The sequence below is a fragment of the Ictidomys tridecemlineatus genome, chromosome 6, assembly GCF_052094955.1.
Source record: "Ictidomys tridecemlineatus isolate mIctTri1 chromosome 6, mIctTri1.hap1, whole genome shotgun sequence".
NCBI classification, from domain to species: domain Eukaryota; kingdom Metazoa; phylum Chordata; class Mammalia; order Rodentia; family Sciuridae; genus Ictidomys; species Ictidomys tridecemlineatus.
This window is the reverse complement of record NC_135482.1, coordinates 160,305,322-160,316,197: the sequence shown is the minus strand read 5'-3', so window position 1 is coordinate 160,316,197 and position 10,876 is coordinate 160,305,322. Positions and strand designations below refer to the sequence as shown.

At 35.9% G+C, this 10,876-nt stretch overlaps 1 pseudogene; it reads left to right on the top strand.

Moving 5' to 3' along the window:
- Positions 1-782: 782 nt before the first annotated feature.
- Positions 783-9,990, top strand: LOC144365145 (thyroid receptor-interacting protein 11 pseudogene; annotated as a pseudogene).
- Positions 9,991-10,876: the final 886 nt, after the last annotated feature.

Here is a 10,876-nt window from a genome sequence, read left to right as displayed (position 1 = left end):
TAAAGAAATGCAAATCAAAACTACTCTAAGATATCTTCTCACTCCAGTCAGAATAGCAGCTATTATGAAGACAAACAACAACAAGAGTTGTCAAGAATGTGGGGGAAAAGGTACACTCATACATTGCTGGTGGGACTGCAAATTGGTGCAGTCAATTTGGAAAGCAGTATGGAGATTCCTTGGAAATCTGGAAATGGAACCACCATTTGACCCAAGTCTCTTTCTGCTTGATTTATACCCAAAAGACTTAAAATCAGCATACTACAGGGCCAAAGCCACATCAGTGTTTATGTCAGCACAATTCACAATAGCTAAACTGTGCAGGCAACCTAGATGCCCCCCAGTGGATAAATGGATTAAAAAAAAAAGTGCCATATATACACAATGGAATTTTACTCAGCAATAAAAGAGAATAAAATCATGGCATTTGCAGGTAAATGCATGGCATTGGAGAAGATAATGCTAAGTGAAGTTAGCCAATCCCAAAAAATCAACTGCCAAATGTTTTCTCTGATATAAGGAGGCTGACTCATAATGAGGTAGGGAGGGGGAGCATGAGAGGAATTGGTGAATTCTAGATAAGGCAGAAGGGTGGGAGGGTAAAGGAGGAGGAAGGGGATTAGCAAGGATGGTGGAATGTGATAGACATCGTCATCCAAATTACATGTATAAAGACACGAATTGGTGTCAACATACTTTATATACAACCAGAGATATGAAAAATTGTGCTGTACACATGTAATGAGAATTGTAAAGCTTTCCGCTGTCATTTTTCAAAAAAATTAATGAAAAAAGTGCTCTGTCTGGCAACAACATTGTTTTAGCCCTTTCCTCACAAAGGTGAATTCTCTTGGTGTTTAGACTATCATGGCTCCAGAAGCAAGGGGTAGTGTAGGCCCCATGGCAGGGGCTGCAGGAAGCAGCTGGCTCCCCAGGCTTTTGCCCACAAACATACATCCAAGTCTCCAACTGCATACTTTCCCCACGCCATGGCCCAAACACTAATCCTCCAGTGGTGGGAAAACTAATGTCCAAGACTGTTTCCTTTCTCTCCCTCCCTCTCTCCCTTCCTTCCTTCCTTCCTTCCTTCCTTCCTTCCTTCCTTCTTTCCTTCCTTCCTTCCTTCCTTTCCTCTTTCCTTCTTTCCTATCTACTATTCTCTAGGTGGTATAGAAAAATAAATCACTTTGATGAATCTGTGGCCTCTTTGGACATTTATATTCTGTATTTCAATAACAAAAACAGACAGGAAGAAAGAAATACAGATTGGGTGAGACAGAGCTTTGATTATTTTCCAACCAATGATTAGTTGTGTAATAATGAACATGTCTACATCTATGAGCTTTCCTTTCTTATAAAAAGGTGCCAAGGACATGCACTGGAGAAAAGATAGCCTCTTCAACAAATGGTGCTAGGAAAACTGGAAATCCATATGCAACAAAATGAAATGAATGCCCCCCCCCTCTATCAATAGGCCCTAATCTTTATAATGTGGGATTAGGCCCCAACTTCTTAATAAGACTCCTATAGCACAAGAATTACAATCATGTATCAATAAATGGGATGGACTCAAACTAAAATTGCTTCTCAGCAAAAAAAAACAATCTGTAAGATGAATAGACAGCCTACATCTTGGAAGCAAATCTTTACCCTTCAAACATCAGATAGAACAGTAATCTCTAGGGTATGTAAAGAACTCAAAAAGCTAAACACCAAAAAAATCCCAAATAACCTGATCAACAAATAGGCCAAGGACCTGAAGAGACACTTCTCAGAAAATGATATACTATCAATCAACAAATATATGAAAAAATGTTCATCATCACCAGCAATTAGAGAAATGCAAATCAAAACCACTCTATGACTTCATCTCACTCCAGTCAGAATGTCAACTATTATGCATACAAACAATAAGTGTTGTTGAGGTTGTGGGGGAAAAGTACACTAATATATTGCTGGCAGGACTGCAAATTGCTGCAGCGAATATGAAAAACAGTATGGAGATTTTTGAAAAATTGAGAGTGAAACCACCATTTGCCCGAGCTATCCCTCTCCTTGGTCTATACCCAAAGGACTTAAAATCAGCATACTACAGGGATACAGCCACATCAATTTTATAGCAGCACAATTCACAATAGCTATATTATGGAAACAACCTAGATGTCCTTCAGTAGATGAATGGATCTAGAAAATGTGGTATATATAAGAATAAAATCTTGTTTATTCAGCCTTAAACAAAAATGAAATTATGGCATTTGCTAGTAAATAGATGGAGCTGGACCATATCATAGTAAGTGAAATAAGCCAATTCCACGGAACAAAAAGCTGAATGTTTTCTGATATGTGGATGCTAACCCACAATAAGGGAGTAGGGTAGGGAAGCACAGAGGAACTTTGGATTGAACAGAGGTGAGCGAGGTGAGATAGGAAGGATAGTAGAACGAATCAGACATTATTACCATATGTGCATATATGATTACATGTCTTGTATAATTCTACATAATGTACAACCAGAAGAACGAGAAGTTATACTCCACTTATGTGTGATGTTCAAAATGCATTCTACTGTCATGTATAACTGCTTAGAACAAATTAAAAAAATAAAAAATAAATTTAAAAAATTCTTTATGTCAGAATCACAGCAAGTAATCAGTTCCTAAAATAATCTAAATTATTTATTAATCTAAGTAATATAAATAATCTCTAAAATACATTTGTGATCTACGTCACAGTGTTACTGTGACTCACTGTAAAGTCTCAATAAATACAAACTCTTAGAATTATGCTTTTTTCTTCAGTTGTTTTTTGTTGTTGTGCGATGGTGGTTTGTGGTACTAATGATAGAACCCAAGAATGCTCTACTAGTAAGCTACATTCCCATCTCCATTTTCCTTTTTACTTTTTTTCTGGAACATGAACTCCTACTGACTCAGCCTCCTAAGTATAATTTGTCTTTTTGAAGAATATACTCTCTGTTTTTGAAGATGTTGTAGAAAGAACATACATGATAATGAAAATATCCTCAAAATTTATTTTCACATGTAGAACATATTAAGTTTCAACTTAAAATATTCACTATCCTAAACCAAATTTTATTCTCAGTGTCATATTCTATTCACTATTCCATAAGGTCCAGGATGAGAAAGTAAGGAATATGTTATGAAATGGCAGTAAGAGTTCCATGTTCCAGCATGCGCTGGAGTGTACCTGTGTATGCCAATGTGATCTTTCAGATTAGTAGAATGAGTTTAATATGAGTGAGCAATACAATATGACTACAGTACAAAGCACTTCTCAATTCAGGCTGCATTATTACAAAGTGGCATCCCCATTACAAGTAGCCAATTGGGCTATTCTTCAACTATCATTTTTTTATTATTCATCTTCTATAGGATTATGTTAAGGCAGAATATATCCAAAGAGATGTGAGTAGGATGGTGAAAGTGCTTGAACTGAAGCCACATAAGTTATGAGAGAAGAACTGGGAATAATCAGCCCAGAGAAAACAGTGCTTGATTTGGTCATGGCTAAATATTTCCAGCTCCTTGAAACTCAAACATAGCTACTTTGTCAAAAACATAATTAGATATATTATTTATGATGTTTCATAATCTATTTTTTCTCTTAACTCATTCAATGAGTTCATACTATTGGTTATATGTATTTTTATAAATTCTTTTTCCATATGTATTTATACTTGACTTTCATATTTTATTTGTGTCAATCTAGTGCCTACCCTAATGAAGAGTGCTATATTTTAAATTCAGGTTCAAAGAATGCATGAACTTTCAGAGTTTAGAGTTCTTGAACTTATTTGCCTAAATTGTGATGTGTGTATTAGAAATTACATAGTTTATACCATATAATACACATTTTCCTTAATAACCTGGGATAAATAAACCATATTCCTGTGGTTGGCTAATTATTATATTTTATTTATTTGTTATTTCTTTTTATTCTGCAATTTTTGAGGGGTGTGTGTGTGTGTGTGTGTGTGTGTGTGTGTATGTGTGTGTGTATCCTCACTGTGTGGATAGGTTAGAAAAAATATACATTTATGTAATTTTACTTTCATTTAATTGCTTTCTTTTGCATCTGTTTATGATTTAGCCTTGTTTTGACTTAGGTAGGATATAATTATATATAGGTTTGAACTGTTTTGATCTTACATTTGCTTGTTTGTTTCTATATTGGTTTATGTCCTTAATCCACTTCTTTAGTTTCTCTCCACCCCAATACCAAATTTTCATGCTCCCTCTCATCTTTTGTCTTTTAATTACTTTTAGTTAATTGTTTTTGTAATTCCTTCTTTATAGTCAACATCAGCTACCTATCTCCTGACTCTCTTTTGTTTACTTAACATATTTCAAACTTTTGTTGCTTTCCTACCCTATTTTCTCTTTACTTAAGAAACTTTAATTTAACTGTCTAATAGAATTAGATAGTTAATGTAACTCATACCCCATTCATGTTGTTGTGATTATTGATAGAATACACAACATAGTAGACACCTGCTGTTTAATTCTTGATTGAGTTCATGATTTTTTATTTTTGGTATTGATGGTACTGATGCTCACCTCAACATTCCTATATAGGTGGCAATTATTGCTATAGATGTCAAAGTGGACAGCAGAAACTGTACTTCTGTTGCTAACAGTAGTGCTATTCCTGACTCCCACTTCCTATAAGAGGGACTGGAAAGTGATCAGGACATTTCAAGATCATAGAGTCGAGATCTCACTGTGGAGCAATACTCACAACTCTGCCAAGTAAGTAACAGCAAATCTTACTCCACACATGATGATCTAGCCCCACCTGAGCCTTCACATTACTTTAAGGGCAGAGAATTGGGGAAACAAAACTCTCAAACCAAAAATCCAAAACCAAAATCAAAAACAAAAAAACAAGTCTCAAGGAGGAACAATCAGAGGGGCATCTCAGGTTGCACATTGGATATCTACTCATAAAGCAAAAAAGATAACTATCCACAAGAGGACTTAAAAGAGGAAGGAGAATCCATCTAAACTGATGCACAAGTCCAACCAAGACTTCTGAAAACATGAGGAAATAGGCCAAGAAATCGCCTCCAAAATTCAGAATCTCCCAACAAAGGATCCCACAGATATGGAAGTAGATGAAATTTCAAAGGTTATAAAAATGATTATTAAAATGTTAAACTAAAAGAAGATCTAAGCAATGAATGAAGAAAGCTAATATTGGAGATAAAAGACCACTTCAATAAAGAAATAGAAATATTGAAAAGAAACCAGTCAGAACTCATGAAAATGAAAGACACAAATCACACATCACAATAGTTCAACTGTGGAACCAACCTAGATGCCCTTAAATGGATGAATGGATTTTTAAAAAATGTGACATATATACACAATGGAATATTACTCAGCAATAAAGGAGAATAAATCATGGCATTTGCAGGTAAATGGATGGAATTAGAGAAGATAATGCTAAGTGAAGTTAGCCAATCCCCCCCAAAACAAATGCCAAATGTTTCCTTTGATATAAGGAGGCTGATTCATAGTGGGATAGGGAGAGGGAGCATGGGAGGAATAAAGGAACTCTAGATTGGCCAGAGAGGGTGGGAAAAGAAGGAAGGGGGCGTGGGATTATAAATGATGGTGGAATGTGATGATCATTATTATACAAAGTACATGTATGAAGACATGAATTGGTGTGCAAAAACTTTGTATAAAACCAGAGATGTTGAAACTGGTGCTCTGTGTGTGTAATAAGAATTGTAATGCATTCCACTGTCATATATTTAAAAAAAGAAAGAAAGAAAGAAAATTCCACTGGAAACCATCACCAAAAGATTAGATTTCATAGAAAACTTGAGTCCTTGAGGACAGAACTTCAACTTCAGGCCTCCAAGACAGGGTAAAATGTCTCATATGGGGGTGTTCTGGCAGCCAGCATGGAGGTGGCAGGACCAGCTGGAGCTGGGGAAGTCACTAACTCTGAGGGAGAAGTCACCCAACCAGAGGGCTGAAAGTCCAGGGAGGGAGCAGAGGCCCCTCGGGGGTGACTGAGCCCTTGGTGGCAAGTTTCTAGTCAAAGTCCAGGCCAGGCCTCTACCTTTAAGGCAGAGTTCCAAGGTGGCAGGAACCCTGCACTCCCCAGAATTCTGAATGCTTTGGTCATAATTGATCCCTGCAACGGTCCAGGACATTCAGCTAGAAGGTGGATGGTCATAGAGCGGTTTTTGGAGCAGAGCTGAGGGCTCTCTGAAGCTCTAGCAATGTTTTCGTGGTTTAGAGGCCTAGGCTTCGGCTGGGGCCAGTCCTTGGGTCAGGTGGGAGGCAGCTTGGCTTCCCCCACTGGCCAAGTCTCCAGCTGCACCATAGATATGCCTGTGGAGGTCTCCAAAGCTGTGGAAGACAGTTCCCTTCGTTGTCGAGGAAAAAAAACTGAAACCACAGAATCAAGGTTGAGATCAGAAAATACAAGACTTAAAAAGTATTGTACTGATCTGGAAAAAAAGGATGAAGCATCACAGCTTCAAATAAACCTTCAATCTACAAGTTACCAAAATCAGCTGCAACAGAAACAGGTAGACATCAGCCATCTTCAAGCAAGCCAGATGGCACTACAGGAGCAGATTTTGAGCCTGCAGTCAACTGCTCAATCAGTACCTTCAGGAGCGGGTGGTGTACCAGCAACCAGCGCACCTTGTGAAGTTGGCCATTGGAGGTGTAACACGCAGGTACAAGGAACAAATGATTCACATCAAAATGAAATCAGAAAACTACACCATACAATTAAGGTACTGGAACAAAACCGAAGTCAGGACATGGATCATCACCAACATGAAATGTCCATTTTGCAGAAGGAACATCAACAGAAACTGGCAGAGTTAAATCACCAGCATCAACAGGAGTCAAATGACTATGAAGGACGGATCGCAGAACTTGAAAAGCTGTTACACCAAGGTGACTCAGGAGTTACAGTCACTGATCAGTCTCAAGTCTGGGAGATGCAAAACACTATTCAGGTTCTACAAACTGAAAAACTAGAGTCCACAAGAAGAATCAAAGAACTTGAGGATACAATCAAAGTCATAAAGAAAAAATTATCTTCTGCAGAACACGACAGAGATGTCCTGAAGAGAGAAAAGGAGCAGCTCAGTGTGGAAAAGAGACAAATAACTGAAGAGTGTGAAAACTTGAAAGTGCAACGTAGTAAATTGCAGCCTTCTGTGATGGAGCAGAGTGATCCTGCTGCGGAAAAGGGAACAATTTCTCCACAGAGTTCATCAGTGGGAGAAGGGCTCAGACTCCAACAAGCCCTGTCTGATGCTGAAAGAATGAGACTGACTAGTTTAAGACAGGATACCAGCCTTGCTGAAGACAATCTGAAACTTCAAATGCATGTCCAAGTTTTAGAAAAAGAGAAGTCATTATTGAGTCAAGAAAAGGAAGAACTTCAGATATCACTTTGCAAACTGAGCTGGGAATATGAAGTCATTAGAAGTGTGGCTTCAACAGACATGAATTTGAATGTACAAATACATGACTTAACACTGAACTTGGAGGCTAAGGAGCAAGAGCTGTATGAGAGTATTAACGAAAAGCAAATGCTGATAGCTGAGTTACAATATTTGTACAATGAACACCGGGAAGCCCCAAAGCACATGAATTTGATAATAGATGAGCTATCAAAACAGCAAAATGAAGGAGATGGTCTAATCAAGAAGTTGAAACAAGATCTGGATGATAAAAAAGAGAGAGTTCATCAACTTGAGAAGGATAAAATGGGCATAATTAAAGAGTTGCATGTACAGAAAGAAAAGTTAACTCAGAGTGCACTGAGCCTCTGTGATTTGCTTTTAACCAAGCAGAAGCTTGAAGTTAAAGTCAAAGATTTAGTAGGTCAGCTACGTCAGTCACAAAAAAGTAGTTTAAACATCCAGCAGGAAAACCTGGAACTTAAGGAATACATTAGCCAAAAGGAAGAGGAACTATGTAGAGTTCAGAACGAGTTAAGATGTGCTGTTAATGAAGACTCTAATTTTAAGGATGACTTGCTTAAAGAAGGGGAAGTCGAAATTATTAACTTGAAGCAAAATCTTGCAGAAGTAGAAGAGCTCAATGAAAATTTAAAGAAAGTTGCTCTTGATCTGAAAACGGAAAATGACAAGTTGATTTCAGCATGTGAAGATGTAAGGCATCAGTTGGAAGAATCTATTGCTGGTAACAACCAAATTTCTCTAGAAAAAGACACTATTATGGAGACTCTGAAAAGAGAGAAAGAACAGATACAAGTAGAACTGTGTCAGGCCAAAAAGAGACTGTTGGAAGAGGCAAACAATTACAGGCAGACTATTCAGGAACTCTCAAATGCATGTAATTGGAGTACCTCTGCCTTACAGCTGGAACAGGAGCGTGTAGTGCAACTCAGTCAAGAGAAAGACTTTGAAATAGCAGGACTCAAGAAGAATATTGAGCAAATGGCTACTGATCAAAAAGAAACTAAGGAAATGTTGGCATCTTGTTTAGAAGAACAGAAGCAATTGATGCAACTTGTAAATGAGAAAGAATTTTTTATTGGTCAACTCAAACAAGAAAGTTCAGAATTGCAAAAGGATTTAGATAAGTGTTCTCAGGCCTTAAAACAAGATGAAACTTTAAGGCAGACCATAGAGGCAAAAGACAGAAGTCTTAGCTCCATGAAAGAAGAAAACAGACATCTGCAAGAAGAATTGGAAAGACTTAGGGAACAGCGGAATCCACTTGGAGCTGTGGCAGAGCCTCAAACCCTCGATAGTATCACAGAACTAGAATCTGAGGTATCTCAACTGAATATCATCAAGAATCATCTGGAAGAGGAAGTTACACATCATCAAAAGGTCATTGAAGATCAAAACCAGAGTCAAATACAACTACTTCAGTCTCTACAGGAGCAGAAGGAGGAAATGGATAAATTTAAATACCAGTATGAGCAGATGAAGGCAGCACATACCCAACTGTTTTTTAAAAAAGACAAGGAAATTAAGAATTTGCAGAAAACCATCGAACAAATAAAAGCCCAGGGGCATGAAGAGAGACAGGACATTCAAACAGAGAATTCTGGTACTTTTCCAGAAACAAAAGTGAAAAGCCTTAATATAGAAAATGGGAGTGAAAACCATGCCATATGTAAAGCCAAAATGGAAAAATTTGTGAAAAGAATCAAAGAACGAATACTTGATATTCAGCTTTGTAATTCAAAGAATATATCTTTAACCAAACAGATGACTCAGCTTTCTAAAGATGAGGTTGAGAAACTCACTCAAATTATCCAACAGAAAGACGCGGACAAGGATTATTTGTTAGTATCCATTTAACTATTTCATTTGGCCACAATGTCACTTCAGGTTAAATTCAATTTTCTAGGTGTTAAATATAGCCATTTTGAGTGAGAAGATCCAAAAGTGTCCCTTGAGACCAGATGAACAAACTAGGCTTAACAGTTCTTTATCAGGACTTTTTGTTCAACATTGTCCAACTACTAAAACAAAATTACACTTGGAGGGCCCAAATATGAAATTTAGTGGTTCAATTCTAAGATTCTCTTTATCAAAATTCTTTAATCAAAACCTATCCATTTAACTATTTCAATTGGCTACAAAGTCACTTCAGGTAAAATTTAATTTTCTAGGTGTTAAATATGTCCATAAGGAAAATGGTTTCTACTCGTTAAGTGTGAGTCAAACCAAAAGCCTTAATACATCAATCATTTCCAATAGAAAAGTTAATTTGTAAGAATATATCATTAAAATCTGGACTGTTTATCTAAACGCTTCTCTGGGTTATCAAAAAGTGTATTTAAAATTAATCTTTTTTATTTTTGTAAATTAAGATAAAAGATGAATCAAGAGTTTCCAGCTTGAGCTGGGTGAAAGTTGGAGAGGAGAGAAAGCAGATTATATGGCAATTGCTTCTGACACCCGTAGTTTCTAGAACCATTAAGAACATTTTTATTAAAATTAATTTAGTATGAAACAAATTTTTAAATATAAATTATATTACAATTAAATATAAATTAATATTATCACCTTTAATTTAAATTTATTTTAATAATTTTATAATAGTTTTATTACATTTAATTTATTTTTTTGATGTAGCACTTAAAATTTTATTTGTATTGCTTTTTAATTTAATAAAATTAATTTATATTAAATTATAACATAATTTATATTTAAAAATTTATTAAATTTTATTTAAATTAATTTAATAAAATGTAAAGAAATGAATTTAAATAAAATTTAATATAAATCTGATTAATTAATATTCATTACATAATTTAATATAAATTTTCATACAATTAATTTTAATGAAAGTGTTCTTAGTGGTTTTGGAAGCTCCAGGTGTCAGAAAGGTATTTGTTGTATGATCTGCTTTTTTCTCTTCTCTGATTTCACCTAGCTTGGGCTGGTAACTTTTGATTTATCTTTTTTCTTAATTTACAAAAATCAAAAAGAGAAGATAAAATACCTGGTAGCTATAAATATATATCATCTTTTCTTCCTTTTTATTTCCTTTTTAAAAATTTTCTCTCAGTTTCAACTTTTTGGTTTTTTACACATGATAATGAAAATACCTAACATAGAAAGGAAGGCAAGAGCACTAAAAGCTGCAAGAGAAAACCATCAGTCTCAGTTAGGGGCAAGCCACAAAGGCTAACTTGTGGCTTCTGAACTCAGATCCTAAAGAAGAACAAGGCCTAGAATGAGATATTCAAGAACACTCTTAAAGAAAAAATTTGTCAGTCGAGATTTCTAAATCCAGCAAAGCTCTTTCAAAATCCATGTAGAAAGAATTGCTTTACATGATATGGATAAGCTAAAAGAATTTATGATCACCGAAGAAGCACTACAAAG